The sequence below is a fragment of the Oncorhynchus masou genome, unplaced genomic scaffold (assembly GCF_036934945.1).
Source record: "Oncorhynchus masou masou isolate Uvic2021 unplaced genomic scaffold, UVic_Omas_1.1 unplaced_scaffold_4011, whole genome shotgun sequence".
NCBI lineage: Eukaryota > Metazoa > Chordata > Actinopteri > Salmoniformes > Salmonidae > Oncorhynchus > Oncorhynchus masou.
Genome location: NW_027010411.1, coordinates 11068 through 32048, shown reverse-complemented (window position 1 = coordinate 32048; position 20981 = coordinate 11068). Strand labels below are relative to the sequence as shown.

The 20981-nt window shown below is 47.9% G+C and overlaps 1 pseudogene; it reads right to left on the bottom strand.

The window, feature by feature from the left end:
- Positions 1–7: 7 nt before the first annotated feature.
- Positions 8–20115, bottom strand: LOC135534848 (hephaestin-like; annotated as a pseudogene).
- Positions 20116–20981: the final 866 nt, after the last annotated feature.

Here is a 20981-nt window from a genome sequence, read left to right as displayed (position 1 = left end):
GGCAGACACACACCTTCACGAAGTCAACAGTAGAGTAGTACGCGTAGGAGATACAGTTAGGATCAGAGACTCCTGGACCAGAGCTCTCTGGGACCTCCCATCTGAACTCTGTCATATAACCTGGGGGTGAGAGAATAAAGGAGAGGAGAGGAGGAGAGAGATGGAGAGGGAAAAGGAGAGGAGGAGAGCGGAGAAAAGGAGAGGAGAGGGGGATGAGAGAGGAGGAGGAGAGGAGGATAGAGGGAGAGGGGAGGGGGAGAGGAGGAGAAGAGGAGAGAGGAGGATAGAAGAGGAGAGGAGGAGATAAAAGTGGAGGATCACACACACATTAACATGGACCTTTGTTGGTTGGACAGGTGTGTCTGTGATGTCCACTCTGTGTGTTTTACCTGGTTGGACAGGTGTGTCTGTGATGTCCACTCTGTGTGTTTTACCTGGTTGGACAGGTGTGTCTGTGATGTCCACTCTGTGTGTTTGTGTGTGTGTTTTACCTGGCTGGACAGGTGTGTGTGTGTCGGTAGTGACCACTCCGTGAGCGTGTATAGAGTACGGACGGCTGGCTCTGTTCTTAAAGGTGATCAGAACCTCCTCTCCCACCTCCACCCTGATGATAGGACCTGTAGGAACGACACACAAACACTCCAGTAACCTACCAATCCCAGCTAGCGCATAAACGTTCTGAGAACCATGTGTTTCTTAGAGCTTGGTGAGAGCATGGTTGTCCTACGGTTATTTAGCCTACAACCTTCCACAACGTTCTGGGAACGTTGCTTGGCTTTGGAACATTCTCAGCATATTTAAGGAACTTGACAATAAAACGCTATTTTCTTTTTGTATTTCGTTCCTTTTAACAGAACGTTTGGTTACATTTAATTAACATTTATGGAAAAGGTTCTAGGAATGTTCTCCAACTGGTTTGACATTGGGAAAGTTCTCAAATAGTTCAGAGGACGTTAAAAAACAATGTTTTTCTGTGGGTAATTTCAGTGGCATCATCACGCTAAAGGGCATGAATGTAGATGAGTGAAGTTCCATCTCATGCTTCTCTGCGCTGATATTTCATCTGCAGTGTGAGGGGAGGTGGCAGTTTAGAGGGAACCTTGCACCAAAACGTATAGTGTGATCAGTATCACATAGAGCGTTGTGGTATAATCAGTGTGGCATAGAGGTTTAACTAAATGCTTCAAAATGCACCCCTGTCAATACACCGGAAGCCGTCATATTGGACCTCCACAGAGAGAGAGAGAGAGAGAGAGGAAGGGTTAACTGGACCTCCACAGAGAGAGAGGAAGGGTGAACTGGACCTCCACAGAGAGAGAGGAAGGGTGAACTGGACCTCCACAGAGAGAGAGGAAGGGTGAACAGGACCTCCACAGAGAGAGAGAGGAAGGGTTAACTGGACCTCCACAGAGAGAGAGGAAGGGTTAACTGGACCTCCACAGAGAGAGAGGAAGGGTGAACTGGACCTCCAGAGAGAGAGAGGAAGGTGAACTGGACCTCCACAGAGAGAGGAAGGGTGAAGGGTGAACAGGACCTCCACAGAGAGAGAGGGGAAGGGTTAACTGGACCTCCACAGAGAGGAAGGGTGAACTGACCCAGAGAGAGGAGACACTGGACCTCCACAGAGAGAGAGGAAGGGTGAACAGGAACAGGACCTCCACAGAGAGAGGAAGGGTGAACAGGACCTCCACAGAGAGAGAGGAAGGGTGAACAGGGTGGACCTCCACAGAGAGAGAGGAAGGGTGAAATAGGGTCTCTCTAGCAGAGAGAGACAGGGGTGAACCTCCACAGACAGAGAGGAAGGGTGAACAGGACCTCCACAGAGGAGAGGAAGGGTGAACTGGACCTCCCCAGAGAGAGAGGAAGGGTTAACTGGACCTCCACAGAGAGAGGAAGGGTTAACTGGACCTCCACAGAGAGAGAGAGAGAGAGGAAGGGTGAACTGGACCTCCACAGAGAGAGAGAGAGGAAGGGTGAACAGGACCCACAGAGAGAGAGAGAGAGAGAGGAAGGGTGAACTGGACCTCCAGAGAGAGAGGAAGGGTTAACTGGACCTCCACAGAGAGAGAGGAAGGTTAACTGGACCTCCACAGAGAGAGAGGGAAGGGAGAACTGGACCTCCCACAGAGAGAGAGGAAGGATTAACTGACCCTCCACAGAAGAGGAAGGGTGAACTGGACGTCACAGAGAGAGAGGAAGGGTGAACAGGACCTCCACAGAGAGGGAGGAAGGGTGAACTGGACTTCCACAGAGAGAGAGGAATTAACTTGACCTCCACAGAGAGATAGAGAAGGGTTAACTGGACCTCCACAGAGAGAGAGGAAGGGTGAACTGGACCTCACAGAGAGAGAGGAAGGGTGAACAGGACCTGTTGGGAGAGAGAGGAAGGGTGAACTGGACCTCCACAGAGAGAGAGGAAGGGTGAACAGGACCTCCACAGAGAGAGAGGAAGGGTGAACAGGACCTCCACAGAGAGAGAGAAAGGTGAACAAGGACCTCCACAGAGAGAGGCAAGGGTTAACTGGACCTCCACAGAGAGAGAGAGAGAGAGAGGAAGGGTGAACAGGACCTCCACAGAGAGAGAGAGAGAGAGAGAGAGAGAGAGAGGAAGGGTGAACAGGACCTCCACAGAGAGAGGAAGGGTGAACAGGACCTCCACAGAGAGAGAGGAAGGGTTAACTGGACCTCCACAGAGAGAGAGTTTTGTTTGGGAGCGCAGATCCCAGACCCACCCTCTCCGTGGCCATTATGTGTGAAACACCTCACTGACCTAGAAATACCTTGGACATGATGAAAACAAACCCCGGTGTCTCCTTTAAGGAAGTTATTCAAAAACCTCCAAATAACCTATCATGACCATTCTCAGAGCGTAAATAAAACCTCCCAGGAAAACGTTCCTCAAGGAACCTAAGAATAAACGTTCCCAGAAAAGGAAAAATGTTCAGTTGGTTTCTCGGAATGCGTTTTAAGCGTTCCGTTTAAAAACGACCAACATGAAACCAAAAAAACATACGTTCCCACAACTTCCAAGGGACCAAAATGCTAGTTGGGAATTGATACACTGCCAGAATGGCATATGATTAATTGTTTCAGTGACTGCTTTAAAGAGGCGTTATAAGTCTCACTAATCCTGCCTACTTCTCCTCTACTTCCCCTTCATGGATTTGAAAGGAAATGACTGATATGCTAGAAGCTCAGTGTAGCCTATGTCTTCACCAATCCAATGCTTTTAGATTTGCTGAAAGTAGTGAACAGGTGCAAACATCAGGAGGAGAAGATATTATTGGGACCACCCACCCTACCCAGAATGCCGAGGTGCAGTTGTTCCAGGTTGCAGTTCCGTCTGTGTCCTGAAGGTGTCATCAGTGTACTGTCTATACACCGCCTTCTTATAGCGTGGACCAATGATCTACTCCCCTGCCCACGAATATACTACCTGGACTGGGACACGGACACACAAAATTATGAATGAATGAATCACACACACACATACACACACACACACGAGCATTTTGCTACACTGGCACAGCATCTGCCTAATCCTGCTTATGTGACCCTGTGATTGGTTGACACACAGAAACACCCTCCTCCTCCTCTCTCTCTACCTGTCCTCCTCTGTAGCGTGATGTTTCTCTAGTTCCCAGGCCGGTCAGGGAGTAGTCCCACTCCACCTCCTCTGCGCTGACGTAGTAGCGAACCACGGACGAGGCACGGAGTGTGTGTGTTCTCACGTCGGGTGAGCAGGGCTTCACAGAGTACTGCTGTCTCATCCCTCCATTATAGTGGTCAGTCACTCTGCAGCTCACCTCAAATACACCTAGAGACACAAGGGGTTAGAGGTCAGGGGTCAGAGGTCAGGGACAGTGGTTAACATTAGAGTGGTCAGTCGCTCTGCAGCTCACCTCAAATACACCTAGAGACACAGGGGTTACAGGTCAGGGGTAGAAGTCAGGGGGAAGAGGTCAGGGTTAGAAGTCAGGGTTAGAGGTCAGGGGTAAGAGGTCAGGGTTAGAAGTCAGGGGTAGAGGTCAGGGGTAGAGGTCAGGGGTAAGAGGTCAGGGGTAGTCAGGATTAGAGGTCAGGGGGAAGAGGTCTGTGGTAAGAGGTCAGGGGTAGAGGTCAGGGTTAGAGGTCAGGGTTAGAGGTCAGGGTCAGAGGTAAGAGGTCAGGGGTAAGAGGTCAGGGGTAAGAGGTCAGGGTTAGAGATCAGAGTTAGAGGTCGGGGTGAGATCAGGGTTAGAGGTCAGGGTTAGAGATCAGGGGTAAGAGGTCAGGGGGTAGAGGTCAGGGTTAGAGGTCAGAGGTTAGAGGTCAGGGTTAGAGGTCAGGGTTAGAGGTCAGGGTTAGAGGTCAGGGGAAGAGGTCAGGGGAGTAGAGGTCAGGGTTAGAGGTCAGGAGTAAGAGTTGCTTGAAAACAAATGAATCATTTCCATGTAGACATGCAGGGTTTCCACCGTCAGCAGCATCACGGAGTGTAAATCTGAAACAAGTCATTTTCTGAATAGACATGACAGTTGTCTGTCTGACTCAGTGATCCTGCTGTTGTTATACACCTCCCTGTTAATCTTAATGTTGACCGGTGTCGCATCTTAAACTCCTTCAGGGGGGACCCCATTTATTTTCCACATCAATTTCTCACCACATCTCACCACATTTCTAGATTAATCTCCATTCAAAAAGAAAAACATATATATATATACATTCAGTAAATAAAATGTTCTTTTTCAAATTATCTTTCTCAAAAACGCTTGTACTGTACTTGTATCTGTACTCTTAAATGTTTTGTTCCGACATTTTAGAGATTTTTTGCAGTTCCGGGGGTTCGTGTTTATTATTGATCCCCATTAGTTCCTGTCAAGGCAGCAGCTACTCTTCCTGGGGTTTATTATGGATCCTCATTAGTTCCTGCCAAGGCAGCTACTCTTCCCAAGGTTTATTATGGATCCCCATTAGTTTCCTGCCAAGGCAGCAGCTACTCTTCCTGGGGTTTATTATGGATCCCCATTAGTTCCTGCCAAGGCAGCAGCTACTCTTCCTGGGGTTTATTATGGATCTCCATTAGTTCCTGTCAAGGCAGCAGCTACTCTTCCTGGGGTTTATGGATCCCCATTGGGGGTCCTGCCAAGGCAGCAGCTACTCTTCCTGGGGTTTATTGGTGGATCTCCATTAGTTCCTGTCAAGGCAGCTACTCTTCCTGGGGTTTATTATGGATCCCCATTAGTGATAGTGTTGTTAAGAAGGTAGAAACTAGGACCTGCCTTGTTGATAGTGTTGTTAAGAAGGTAGAAACTAGAACCTGCCTTGTTGATAGTGCTGTTATGTAGAAACTAGAACCTGCCTTGTTGATAGTGTTGTTAAGAAGGCAGAAACTAGAACCTGCCTTGTTGATAGTGCTGTTAAGAAGGTAGAAACTAGAACCTGCCTTGTTGATAGTGTTGTTAAGAAGGTGAGAAACTAGAACCTGCCTTGTTGATAGTGTTGTTAAGAAGGTAGAAACTAGAACCTGCCTTGTTGATAGTGTTGTTAGAAGGTAGAAACTAGGACCTGCCTTGTTGATAGTGTTGTTAAGAAGGTAGAAACTAGAACCTGCCTTGTTGATAGTGTTGTAAAGAAGGTAGAAACTAGAACCTGCCTTGTTGATAGTGTTGTTAAGAAGGTAGAAACTAGGGCCTGTAGAACCTGCCTTGTTGATAGTGTTGTTAAGAAGGTAGAAACTAGAACCTGCATTGTTGATAGTGTTGTTAAGAAGGTAGAGCACTGCCTTATTTTTTTTAACCATTTAAGTCAGTTAAGAACAAATTCTTATTTCCAATGGGGGTAGAACAACAGATTTGTACTTTGTCAGTTGGGGATTCGATCCAACAACCTTTCAGTTTACACTCTGGCTTTACTCAAAGCCAGTGGCATATTGTTAGTAAAGCTGGAAGATTTGTGTTGTGCTTGTTGAATGTCCTTCCCTATAAGCATGCTGAAATTCTGTCAATTTGTGTTCAGTAAAATAGCATTGTATCTGATCAAACACTATTTTTTCCAGAAGTTTACTAAGGGTTGGTAACAGGCTGATTGGTCGGCTATTTGAGCCAGTAAAGGGGGCTTTACTATTTTTGGGTAGCGGAGGGACTTCAGCTTCCCTCCAGGAAGTACTCATATAGGAGCAACAATATAGTGTCATTTTGGTTTATGTTCAAATCTCCAATTTAGATGTTCCTACTTCCTTTGATCAAGTGTTCTTAAGGTCACAGGAAGTGGGCTGTGAGTTCACGTCAGTGAGGTCATCCATTAAAAATAACAGGAACTCTCTGTCACAGCCAACAGTCTGGCGTGTGTGTGTGTGTGTGTGTGTGTGTGTGTGTGTGTGTGTGTGTGTGTGTGTGTGTGTGTGTGTGTGTGTGTGTGTGTGTGTGTGTGTGTGTGTGTGTGTGTGTACATACCAGGTGTGTGTGTGTGTACATACCAGGTGTGTGTGTGTGTGTGTACATACCAGGTGTGTGTGTGTGTGTACATACCAGGTGTGTGTGTGTGTGTGTACATACCAGGTGGTGTGTGTGTGTGTGTGTGTGTGTGTGTGTGTGTGTGTGTGTGTGTGTGTGTGTGTGTGTGTGTGTGTGTGTGTGTACATACCAGGTGAATGTGTGTGTGTGTGTGTGTGTGTGTGTGTGTGTGTGTGTGTGTGTGTGTGTGTGTGTGTGTGTGTGTGTGTGTGTGTGTGTGTGTACATACCAGGTGTGTGTGGCAGCATGCTGACTGCAGCGGTGGTGTGAGGGAACAGGCTGAGTGTATCTCTGGTAGTACCGTGTCTCTGGAAGGTGTTCCCCTCCCAGTACACCCCATGGATGTCCACCTCCGTACCCAGCCCAAAGGTGTACCAAAAAACCCTGTCCCCGGAACACATATCCAGGCCTGGAAGGTTTCCGTACATGAAGCCATTCACCGCTGAGAGAGAAGGAGGGAGAGATGATATCAACAACTACACCACTGTGCGAGAAGGAGAGAATTGGAAGGAGGGGAGAGAGAGGAAAGGAGTGGAGAGAGGAGAAGGGAGGAGAGAGGAAAAGGGAGGAGAGAGGAGAAGGGAGGAGAGAGGAGAAGGGAGGAGAGAGGAGAGAGAGGAGAGGAAGGGGGAGAGGAGGAGAGAAGGGAGGAGAGCGGATAGGAAAGAAGGGGAGAGAGGAGAGAGGAGGAGAGAGGAGGAGAAGAGGAGAAAGGAGGGGAGAGAGGAGGGCAGGGGAGGAGAGGAGGGAGAGGCGAGAAAGGAGAGGAGGAGAGGATGGGCGAGAGGAGAAAGGGAAGAGGGAGAGAGAGGAGGAGGGAAGAGCGGGGGAGAGAAAATATCAACAACTACACTCAGAGGAGATATAGAAAGTAGTGAAAAGTTGACTGCAATGATAGCAAAATAGTCGACGAATGGAAAAGACAGTTCTGCACTACTAAGTATCCAGTTCCTGGGTCAGTTCAGGACACGGCGGTGGGTATCATACCGTGCATGTTGTTGCTCTCTGAAAGTCCTGGCTGTCTGGGTCTGACCGGTCCGATCCATAGGTCTCTATGTTCCTCTGAAGGTACCAGCTCAGGTTCTCATCCATTACAGAGAACAGCAGGAACAACTCCCTGTCACGTCCCTCTGCACCACACACACGCGCACACACGCACACACGCACACACGCACACACACACACACACACACACACACACACACACACACACAGATATATATGATAAGAGCAATTCTGTGATGTGTGGTTGTATCTATGTCATGTATGTTACAGTTAAAGTCAGAAGTTTCACCTATATAATACTAATACATTTAAAAGTACATTTAAACTCAGTTTTTCACAATTCCTGACATTTAATCCTAGTAAAAAATTCCCCCGTTTTAGGTCAGTTAGGATCACCACTTTATTTTAAGAATGTGAAATGTCAGAATAATAGTAGAGAGAATGATTTATTTCAGCTTTTATTTCTTTCATCACATTCCCAGTGGGTCAGACATTTACATACACTCAATTAGTATTTGGTAGCATTGCCTTTAAATTGTTTAAACTTGGGGTTAAACGTTTTGGGTAGCCTTCCACAAGCTTCCCACAATAAGGTGCGTGAATTTTGGCCCATTCCTCCTGACAGAGCTGGTGTAACTGAGTCAGGTTTGTAGGCCTCCTTGCTCACACACGCTTTTCAGTTCTGCCCATAATTTTTCTATAGGATGGAGGTCAGGGCTTTGTGATGGCCACTCCAATACCTTGACTTTGTTGTCCTTAATTAAGCCATTTTGTCACAACTTTGGAAGAATGCTTGGTGTCATTGTCCATTTGGAAGACCCATTTGTGACCAAGCTTTAACTTCCTGACTGATGTCTTGAGATGTTGCTTCAATATATCCACATAATTTTCACCTCCTCATGATGCCATCTATTCTGAAGTGCACCAGTCCCTCCTGCAGCAAAGAACCCCAGAACATGATGCTGCCACCCCCGTGCTTCATGGTTGGAATGGTGTTCATTGTTTTGCAAGCCTCCCCTTTTTCTCCAAACATAACGATGGTCATTATGGCTAAACAGTTCTATTTTTGTTTCATCAGACCAGAGGGCATTTCTCTCAAAAAGCACAATCTTTGTCCCCATGTGCAGTTGCAAACCGTAGTCTGTTTTTTTATGGCGGTTTTTTGGAGCAGTGGCTTCTTCCTTGCTGAGCGGCCTTTCAGGTTATGTCGATTTAGGAATCGTTTTACTCTGGATATAGATACTTTTGTACCTGTTTCCTCCAGAATCTTCACACTTTTGCTGTTGTTCTGGGATTGATTTGCACTTTTCGCACCAAAGTACGTTCATCTCTAGGAGACAGAACGCGTCTCCTTCCTGAGCGGTATGACGGCTGCGTGGTCCCATGGTGTTTATACTTGCGTACTATTGTTTGTACAGATGAATGTGGTACTTTCAGGCATTTGGAAATTGCTCCCAAGGATGAATCAGACTTGTGGAGGTATACAATTTTTTCAGAGGTCTTGACTGATTTCTTTGGATTTCCCCATGATGTCAAGCCAAGAGGCACTGAGTTTGAAGGTATGGTAACACACATGGTAACACACATGGTAACACACATGGTAACATACATGGTAACATGGTAACACACATGGTAACACACATGGTAACACACATGGTAACATACATGGTAACATACATGGTAACATGGTAACACACATGGTAACATACATGGTAACACACATGGTAACACACATGGTAACACACATGGTAACATGGTAACACACATGGTAACATACATGGTAACATGGAAACACACATGGTAACACACATGGTAACATACATGGTAACATGGTAACACACATGGTAACATACATGGTAACATGGTAACACACATGGTAACATACATGGTAACATACATGGTAACACACATGGTAACACACATGGTAACACACATGGTAACACACATGGTAACATACATGGTAACATGGTAACACACATGGTAACACACATGGTAACACACATGGTAACACACATGGTAACATACATGGTAACATACATGGTAACACACATGGTAACACACATGGTAACATGGTAACAAGCATGGTAACATGGTAACACACATGGTAACATGGTAACAAACTTGGTAACACACATGGTAACAGGGTAAACACATGGTAACACACATGGTAACACACATGGTAACACACATGGTAACATACATGGTAACACACATGGTAACACGCATGGTAACATACATGGTAACATACATGGTAACACGCATGGTATCATGGTAACATACATGGTAACACACATGGTAACACACATGGTAACATGTTCACATGGTAAACACATGGTAACATGTTCACATGGTAACATGTTCACATGGTAACACACATGGTAACATGTTACCATGATAACACACGGTAAAACACATGGTAACAGGTTTGCATGGTAACATGGTAACACACATGGTAACATGTTCACATGGTAACACACATGGTAACATACATGGTAACATGGCAACATGGTAACACACATGGTAACATGGTAACACACATGGTAACACACATGGTAACACACATGGTAACATGTTCACATGGTAACACACATGGTAACATGTTCACATGGTAACATGTTCACATGGTAACACACATGGTAACATGTTACCATGATAACACATGATAAAACACATGGTAACAGGTTAGCATGGTAACATGGTAACACACATGGGAACATGTTCACATGGTAACACACATGGTAACATGTTACCATGATAACACACGGTAAAACACATGGTAACACACATGGTAACATGGTAACACACATGGTAACATACATGGTAACATACATGGTAACACACATGGTAACACACATGGTAACATACATATTACATGGTAACATACATGGTAACACACACATGGTAACATACATGGTAACACACATGGTAACACACATGGTAACAGGTTAACATGGTAACACACATGGTAACAGGTTAACATGGTAACACACATGGTAACAGGTTAACATGGTAACACACATGGTAACAGGTTAACATGGTAACTGAAGGTAAATTATATAGAAATAAGAAACGAAAATACCAACAGGATGAATTGAAGATATTTTATTTGGGTAATTACATGTTAACAAATTATATAAATTACAATGTATGTTCATTAGTGCTTCTTAGGAATGACTTTGAAAGGGACTGGTGTGACTAAGTATTAGCTAGTACTAGTGGTGTGACTAGGTATTTACAGAGTTATTAGCTAGTACTAGTGGTGTGACTAGGTATTTACAGAGTTATTAGCTGGTACTAGTGGTGTGACTTGGTATTTACAGAGTTATTAGCTGGTACTAGTGGTGTGACTAGGTATTTACAGAGTTATTAGCTGGTACTAGTGGTGTGACTTGGTATTTACAGAGTTATTAGCTGGTACTAGTGGTGTGACTAGGTATTTACAGAGTTATTAGCTAGTACTAGTAGAGTGACTAGGTATTTACAGAGTTATTAGCTGGTACTAGTGGTGTGACTAGGTATTTACAGAGTTATTAGCTGGTACTAGTGGTGTGACTAGGTATTTACAGAGTTATTAGCTGGTACTAGTGGTGTGACTAGGTATTTACAGAGTTATTAGCTGGTACTAGTGGAGTGACTAGGTATTTACAGAGTTATTAGCTGGTACTAGTGGTGTGACTAGGTATTTACAGAGTTATTAGCTGGTACTAGTGGTGTGACTAGGTATTTACAGAGTTATTAGCTGGTACTAGTGGAGTGACTAGGTATTTACAGAGTTATTATCTAGTACTTATTGTACCTTCTTACTTACTTGTACTTACCTTGACAGCGTCTACCAGCAAGCCATGAGACTGCTGAACAATTCATCAAAATGACCACCAGGAAATTTTGTGACTGTGTATTTACTTGCTTTGTTACTCGTAAGTACATTTAAGCAGTGGTTGGAACCAAAATAATTTTCCAATCATTTCGTTCTGAACAAAACCATTTTTTTTGTTGTTCTGTTGCACTGACCTGCAAAATAAGGTTCTGAACAGGTTCAAACCGCAAAAAAGTACTGGTTTACATAGTTCCTTTCTGTTCCTTCTCAACCCAGTCACAGTGGGAACAACGTCCTCTATCCACTTCCTGATGAACCCAGTCACAGTGGGAACAACGTCCTCTATCCACTTCCTGATGAACCCAGTCACAGTGGGAACAACGTCCTCTATCCACTTCCTGATGAACCCAGTCACCGAGCCAGTGTATACGTCGATTCCCAGAGGTTGAACAGTCCTGAACAGTCCAGACCAACATTGAACAGTCCTTACCACAGGGGCTTCCTGCTTAAGTTTTTGCATATAGGCGGGGAGGAGCAGTATGATGTGTGGTCAGGTTTCCAGAAAGGGAAGGCGGGGAGGTCCTTGTAGCCATCCCAGAAGGAAGAGTAGCAATGGTTAAGAATGCTCTTGCCGCGAGTAGCAAAGGAGATGTGTTGATAGAATTTCCAGAGTGTTTTCCTCAGATTTACTTTATTAAAGTGAAAACGTACAATAAATTGTGTGTAGTTCCAATTCCAGTGTAGTTCCTTGAGAGCTGTTGTTGTGTCAGCCTGAGGGGGAATGCGGTCGGCATTTGTTGGTGAGATATTCAGATTGGGAGAACAAAAGGGCTTGAGTTCCTGTCGTCAATCACACCATGAGATGTTAATCATGAGACACGTCCATATATCCCTTTGTTTCCCTGAGAGGTATTTTGTTCCTGTCCGCGTGATGGATGGAGAACCCCGCTGGTTGAATGGACAGGGGGCAATATATCCAGAGAAACCTCATGTTTCCATAAAAGCAGATTGTTAGTCTCTTATGTCTCTTTGGAAGGACATCCTCGCCCTGAGCTCATCTATTTTATTGCCCAAAGGACTGAATGGCCGCTAATAATATACAGTGCAAGACTAAGATCCCACTCAACCTTAGCAACGTTTTGGGCCTGGGATGGATGGGGCTGTCCTCGGGTAGCAACGTTTTGGACCTGGGATGGAAGGGGCTGTCCTCGGGTAGCAACGTTTTGGACCTGGGATGGGGCTGTCCTCGGGTAGCAACGTTTTGGACCTGGGATGGATGGGGCTGTCCTCGGATAGCAACGTTTTGGACCTGGGATGGGGCTGTCCTCGGGTAGCAGCGTTTTGGACCTGGGATGGAAGGGGCTGTCCTCGGGTAGCAACGTTTTGGACCTGGGATGGGGCTGTCCTCGGGTAGCAACGTTTTGGACCTGGGATGGATGGAACTGTCCTCGGGTAGCAACGTTTTCGAGTATCACTTGGGGTGGATGTGGCTGTCCTCGGGTAGCAATGTTTTGGACCTGGGATGGATGGAACTGTCCTCGGGTAGCAACGTTTTCGAGTATCACTTGGGGTGGATGTGGCTGTCCTCGGGTAGCAATGTTTTGGACCTGGGATGGATGGGGATGTCCTTGGGTAGCAACGTTTTGGACCTGGGATGGATGGGACTGTCCTCGGATAGCAGCGTTTTGGACCTGGGATGGATGGGGCTGTCCTCGGGTAGCAACGTTTTGGACCTGGGATGGATGGGGCTGTCCTCGGGTAGCAACGTTTTGGACCTGGGATGGGGCTGTCCTCGGGTAGCAACGTTTTGGACCTGGGATGGGGCTGTCCTCGGGTAGCAACGTTTTGGACCTGGGATGGATGGGGCTGTCCTCGGATAGCAACGTTTTGGACCTGGGATGGGGCTGTCCTCGGGTAGCAACATTTTGGACCTGGGAAGGATGTGGCTGTCCTCGGGTAGCAATGTTTTGGACCTGGGATGGATGGGGATGTCCTTGGGTAGCAACGTTTTGGACCTGGGATGGATGGGGCTGTCCTCGGGTAGCAAAGTTTTGGACCTGGGATGGAAGGGGCTGTCCTCGGATAGCAGCGTTTTGGACCTGGGATGGATGGGGCTGTCCTCGGATAGCAGCGTTTTGGACCTGGGATGGATGGGGCTGTCCTCGGGTAGCAACGTTTTGGACCTGGGATGGATGGGGCTGTCCTCGGGTAGCAACGTTTTGGACCTGGGATGGATGGGGCTGTCCTCGGGTAGCAACGTTTTGGACCTGGGATGGAAGGGGCTGTCCTCGGATAGCAGCGTTTTGGACCTGGGATGGAAGGGGCTGTCCTCGGATAGCAGCGTTTTGGACCTGGGATGGGGCTGTCCTCGGGTAGCAGCGTTTTGGACCTGGGATGGGGCTGTCCTCGGGTAGCAACGTTTTGGACCTGGGATGGATGGGGCTGTCCTCGGGTAGCAACGTTTTGAACCTGGGATGAGGCTGTCCTCGGGTAGTCCAAACAAAGGGTCCAGGTCCAGGAGGTCAATTTTCTGGTGAGTAACCGCCAATCTAATCCCCCCCCCACAAAACAAAAAGTTCTATTTGTGTGTGTGTATGTGTGGACTGTCTTGTACCTGCTTGCCGCGGTCCCCCAGTGCTCCAGGCCTACAGACCAGTAGTGGTCCAGAGAGGCCAGCGTTGGTGTCCTCCACAGGGGAGGAGCCAGAGTAGTACAGGTAGGACAAACAGGGAGGGTCAGAGAGGGAGGGACCATCCAACACCTGCCAGGTATAGGTGAACCTGGAGCCTGGAGACACAGCTGACCCTGGCTTCTCTGCACCTGGGAAAACATTAGATAACACAGCCAGTCAGAAGAACGAGGCATCATAACTGATGTACGCCTTGCACTAGTGAGAGTGTGTGTGTGTGTCTCACCGTCTTGGTAACTGGTTCCCTGGTATTGTTTGTCGAAGTGGAGGCCGTGAGGCTGGATACTGTAGTTCCTGTCTGCCTTGTTCAGAAACGCCACCTGTAGGATGTCCCCTACTTCAGCCCTCAGCACCGGGCCTAAAGAGAGAGAGGGATGAGAGAGAGAAAGACAGAGAGATCATTTTTGCCATTTAGCAGACACTTTTATCAAAAGCAGTTGACAGTCATGCGTGCGTACATTTTAAGTATGGGTGGTCTCGGGAATCAAACCCACTACCCTGGTTTTATAAGCTCCATGCTCAACCAACTGAGCTACAACGGGCTCCAATGAGATGAGAGAGTGGCACAGAGAAGCAGAGAGAGGGAGAGTGACAGCAGGCTCTTACCCAGTATTCCCAGGTGTTGTGTTTCAGGGGTGAGAGGTTGTCTGGTAGTGAAGGTGTCATCTGTGTAGCCCCGATACACCACCTTCATATAGCGGCCGCCTATCCTGCCATCACCACTACCGAAGAACACCTCAGAGGGACTGGGAGGAGGAGGAGGAGGAGGAAGAGGAGGGGAGAGAGGGATGAGACAGAGAGGAGAGGGGGATGACAGAGTGATTTCTCCAGCTTTGCTAATTCATGATGATGTAATTTCTCTGTAGAGTTAAAATGAGCAGAATAAACAGCAGGAGACTGGACCTGTTCAGAGTGGAATAAACAGTAGAGCTGGAGACTGGACCTGTTCAGAGTGGAATAAACAGTAGAGCTGGAGACTGGACCTGTTCAGAGTGGAATAAACAGTAGAGCTGGAGACTGGACCTGTTCAGAGTGGAATAAACAGTAGAGCTGGAGACTGGACCTGTTCAGAGTGGAATAAACAGTAGAGCTGGTGGACTGGACCTGTTCAGGGTGGAATAAACAGTAGAGCTGGTGGACTGGACCTGTTCAGAGTGGAATAAACAGTAGAGCTGGAGACTGGACCTGTTCAGAGTGGAATAAACAGTAGAGCTGGAGACTGGACCTGTTCAGAGTGGAATAAACAGTAGAGCTGGAGACTGGACCTGTTCAGAGTGGAATAAACAGTAGAGCTGGAGACTGGACCTGTTCAGAGTGGAATAAACAGTAGAGCTGGTGGACTGGACCTGTTCAGAGTGGAATAAACAGTAGAGCTGGAGACTGGACCTGTTCAGAGTGGAATAAACAGTAGAGCTGGAGACTGGACATGTTCAGGGTGGAATAAACAGTAGAGCTGGAGACTGGACCTGTTCAGGGTGGAATAAACAGTAGAGCTGGAGACTGGACCTGTTCAGAGTGGAATAAACAGTAGAGCTGGAGACTGGACCTGTTCAGAGTGGAATAAACAGTAGAGCTGGAGACTGGACCTGCTCAGAGTGGAATAAACAGTAGAGCTGGAGACTGGACCTGTTCAGAGTGGAATAAACAGTAGAGCTGGAGACTGGACCTGTTCAGAGTGGAATAAACAGTAGAGCTGGAGACTGGACCTGTTCAGAGTGGAATAAACAGTAGAGCTGGAGACTGGACCTGTTCAGAATGGAATAAACAGTAGAGCTGGAGACTGGACCTGTTCAGAGTGGAATAAACAGTAGAGCTGGAGACTGGACCTGTTCAGAGTGGAATAAACAGTAGAGCTGGAGACTGGACCTGCTCAGAGTGGAATAAACAGTAGAGCTGGAGACTGGACCTGTTCAGAGTGGAATAAACAGCAGAGCTGGTGGAGTGCTGAGTACACACGACAAACACTACAGCCTCTCACACACACACACACACACACACACACACTGAGGGGAGGACGGCTCATTATAATGGCTGGAACGGAGACAACGGATGGCTTCCATGCGGTTGATACCACTCCATCGACTCCATTCCATGTGGTTGATACCACTCCATTGACTCCATTCCAGCCATCACTAACAACCGTCCTCCCCTCTGCAGCCTCCACTGACAGGCATGTACACTGTTCAGAGGTTGGTGTGTGTGTTACCTGTCAGACAGTGTGAGGGACAGGTTGGTGTGTGTGTTACCTGCCGGGCAGTGTGAGGGACAGGTTGGTGTGTGTGTTACCTGTCGGACAGTGTGAGGGAGAGGTTGGTGTGTGTGTTACCTGTCAGACAGTGTGAGGGACAGGTTGGTGTGTGTGTTACCTGTCAGACAGTGTGAGGGACAGGTTGGTGTGTGTGTTACCTGCCGGGCAGTGTGAGGGACAGGTTGGTGTGTGTGTTACCTGTCAGACAGTGTGAGGGACAGGTTGGTGTGTGTGTTACCTGCCGGGCAGTGTGAGGGACAGGTTGGTGTGTGTGTTACCTGTCGGGCAGTGTGAGGGACAGGTTGGTGTGTGTGTTACCTGTCAGACAGTGTGAGGGAGAGGTTGGTGTGTGTTACCTGTCGGACAGTGTGAGGGACAGGTTGGTGTGTGTGTTACCTGTCAGACACTGTACAGAGGTTGGTGTGTGTGTTACCTGCCAGACAGTGTGAGGGACAGGTTGGTGTGTGTGTTACCTGCCGGGCAGTGTGAGGGACAGGTTGGTGTGTGTGTTACCTGTCAGACAGTGTGAGGGAGAGGTTTGTGTGTGTGTTACCTGTCAGACAGTGTGAGGGACAGGTTGGTGTGTGTGTTACCTGTCAGACAGTGTGAGGGACAGGTTGGTGTGTGTGTTACCTGTCAGACAGTGTGAGGGAGAGGTTGGTGTGTGTGTGTGTTACCTGTCGGGCAGTGTGAGGGACAGGTTGGTGTGTGTGTTACCTGTCAGGCAGTGTGAGGGACAGGTTGGAGTGTGTGTTACCTGTCAGACAGTGTGAGGGACAGGTTGGTGTGTGTGTTACCTGCCGGGCAGTGTGAGGGAGAGGTTGGTGTGTGTTACCTGTCAGGCAGTGTGAGGTAGAGGTTGGTGTGTGTGTGTGTTACCTGTGGGGCAGTGTGAGGGACAGGTTGGTGTGTGTGTTACCTGCCGGGCAGTGTGAGGGACAGGTTGGTGTGTGTGTGTGTTACCTGTTAGACAGTGTGAGGGACAGGTTGGTGTGTGTGTGTGTTACCTGTCAGACACTGTACAGAGGTTGGTGTGTGTGTTACCTGTCGGACAGTGTGAGGGACAGGTTGGTGTGTGTGTTACCTGTCAGACAGTGTGAGGGACAGGTTGGTGTGTGTGTTACCTGTCAGACAGTGTGAGGGACAGGTTGGTGTGTGTGTTACCTGTCAGACAGTGTGAGGGAGAGGTTGGTGTGTGTGTTACCTGTCAGACAGTGTGAGGGACAGGTTGGTGTGTGTGTTACCTGCCGGGCAGTGTGAGGGACAGGTTGGTGTGTGTGTTACCTGCCGGGCAGTGTGAGGGACAGGTTGGTGTGTGTGTTACCTGTCAGACAGTGTGAGGGACAGGTTGGTGTGTGTGTTACCTGTCGGGCAGTGTGAGGGACAGGTTGGTGTGTGTGTCCATCCCGGTAGGAGCATAGTCCCAGGTAACGGTCTCTGCTGCCAGGTAGTACTTCCTGACTGGGCCAGCAGGGGGCTACTGAGGGGCTGACATCATCATCACAGGATACCACCTCATACAGAGCCTGCATACCGGCTGATACACACACACACACACACACACACACACACACACACACACACACACACACACACACACACACACACACACACACACACACGCAGAAAGGTAAGGACAGGACAGAGTGAGAGCAGGCCAGAGTTATACAGGCTGCAATTAAGAACCACATAGTGAACTGAATTACCCCTGAAGGAAAGCTTAATGGTTAGAACCTACTGACATATCTAACGAGGTCTAGTGTGGCCAGATACTGGTTGGAACTACTGTCCTATCTAACGAGGTCTAGTGTGGCCAGATACTGGTTGGAACTACTGTCCTATCTAACGAGGTCTAGTGTGGCCAGATACTGGTTGGAACCTACTCTCATATCTAACGAGGTCTAGTGTGGTCAGATACTGGTTGGAACCTACTCTCATATCTAACGAGGTCTAGTGTGGCCAGATACTGGTTGGAACCTACTCTCATATCTAACGAGGTCTAGTGTGGTCAGATACTGGTTGGAACCTACTCTCATATCTAACGAGGTCTAGTGTGGCCAGATACTGGTTGGAACTACTGTCCTATCTAACGAGGTCTAGTGTGGCCAGATACTGGTTGGAACTACTGTCCTATCTAACGAGGTCTAGTGTGGCCAGATACTGGTTGGAACTACTGTCCTATCTAACGAGGTCTAGTGTGGCCAGATACTGGTTGGAACCTACTCTCATATCTAACGAGGTCTAGTGTGGCCAGATACTGGTTGGAACTACTGTCCTATCTAACGAGCTCTAGTGTGGCCAGATACTGGTTGGAACTACTGTCCTATCTAACGAGGTCTAGTGTGGCCAGATACTGGTTGGAACTACTGTCCTATCTAACGAGGTCTAGTGTGGCCAGATACTGGTTGGAACTACTGTCTATCTAACGAGGTCTAGTGTGGTCAGATACTGGTTGGAACTACTGTCCTATCTAACGAGGTCTAGTGTGGCCAGATACTGGTTGGAACTACTGTCCTATCTAACGAGCTCTAGTGTGGCCAGATACTGGTTGGAACTACTGTCCTATCTAACGAGGTCTAGTGTGGCCAGATACTGGTTGGAACCTACTGTCCTATCTAACGAGGTCTAGTGTGGCCAGATACTGGTTGGAACTACTGTCCTATCTAACGAGGTCTAGTGTGGTCAGATACTGGTTGGAACTACTGTCTATCTAACGAGCTCTAGTGTGGTCAGATACTGGTTGGAACTACTGTCTATCTAACGAGGTCTAGTGTGGCCAGATACTGGTTGGAACTACTGTCCTATCTAACGAGGTCTAGTGTGGTCAGATACTGGTTGGAACTACTGTCCTATCTAACGAGGTCTAGTGTGGTCAGATACTGGTTGGAACTACTGTCCTATCTAACGAGGTCTAGTGTGGCCAGATACTGGTTGGAACTACTGTCCTATCTAACGAGGTCTAGTGTGGCCAGATTACTGGTTGGAACTACTGCCCTATCTAACGAGGTCTAGTGTGGTCAGATACTGGTTGGAACTACTGTCCTATCTAACGAGGTCTAGTGTGGCCAGATACTGGTTGGAACTACTGTCCTATCTAACGAGGTCTAGTGTGGCCAGATACTGGTTGGAACTACTGTCCTATCTAACGAGGTCTAGTGTGGTCAGATACTGGTTGGAACTACTGTCCTATCTAACGAGGTCTAGTGTGGCCAGATACTGGTTGGAACTACTGTCCTATCTAACGAGGTCTAGTGTGGCCAGATTCTGGTTGGAAACTACTGTCCTATCTAACGAGGTCTAGTGTGGTCAGATACTGGTTGGAACTACTGTCCTATCTAACGAGGTCTAGTGTGGCCAGATACTGGTTGTGCAGGTTTTGCTCCATTCCTGCTTTAACACAGCTTATTCAGCTACGCTAGTGGCCACACGAGTCCATGTCTACCTCTGGAGGTTGTCACGCAGATCAGATTACAATCAACAATACGTGATTAGTGGTCAATGATAGGTTAGTGGTTGGTAGGTCAGGGGTCAGAGGTCAGGTGTTTGGGGTCAGATGACTTACCCTGTAGATGGTCGTTGACCTGACAGCTCAGCAGCCATTTCCCGGTCGCCAAGGGAACCATCGCCGCGGTGACGAAGGTTGCCGGGAACAGGCTGAGTGTGTCGGCACGGTGACCACGGTCAATAGGGTGTTGCCCTGGAAGTATGCGGAGTGTATGTCCACCTCGTTGCCCATCCCAAACAGGTGCCATGCCACCCTGCGCCCCTGGCACAGCTTCATGTCAAGCAGGTTACCATACATATACCCATTTATGGCTGAGGAGAGGAAGAGGAGAGGATGAGGAGAGGAGGATGAGAGGATGAGGAGAGGAGGAGAGGATGATGAGGAGAGGAGGATGAGGAGAGGAGGAAGAGGAGAGGATGAGGAGAGGAGGATGAGGAGAGGAGGAGGAGAGGATGAGGAGAGGAGGATGAGGAGAGGAGGAGAGGAGGAGGAGGAGAGGATGAGGAGAGGAGGATGAGGAGAGGAGGAAGAGATTAGAGGAGGAGAGGAGGATGAGATTAGAGGAGGAGAGGATGAGGAGAGGATGAGGAGGAGAGGAGGCAAGGATGAGGAGGATAGGATGAGAGGATGAGAAGGAGAGGTTGAGGAGAGGAGAGAATGAGGAGAGAAGGACGAGAGGAGAAGATGAAGAGAGGATGAGGAGAGGATGAGAATGAGGAGAGGGGAGGATGAGGATAGGAGGAGAGGAGGAGAGGATGTGGAGAGGAGGACGAGAGGAGAAGATGAAGAGAGGATGAGGAGAGGATGAGGAGAGGAAGAGGAGAAGATGAGGAGGAGAAGAGGAGGAGGAGAGGGGAGGATGAGGAGAGGAGGAGAAGAGGATGAGGAGAAGATGAGGATGAGGAGAGGGGAGGATGAGGAGAAGATGAGGAGAGGGAGCAGAGAAGAGATACATATAAACAAATAAACAACACCACAGAACTACAATGAGAGTTAAAGTATATACAGGTCAGAACCTTATTCAATGTCCAGGGTTCTGGAGTGGTTGTATATACAGGTCAGTACCTTATTCAATGTCCAGGGTTCTGGAGTGGTTGTATATACAGGTCAGTACCTTATTCAATGTCCAGGGTCCTGGAGTGGTTGTATATACAGGTCAGAACCAGAACCTTATTCAATGTCAGGGTTCTGGAGTGGTTGTATATACAGGTCAGTACCAGAACCTT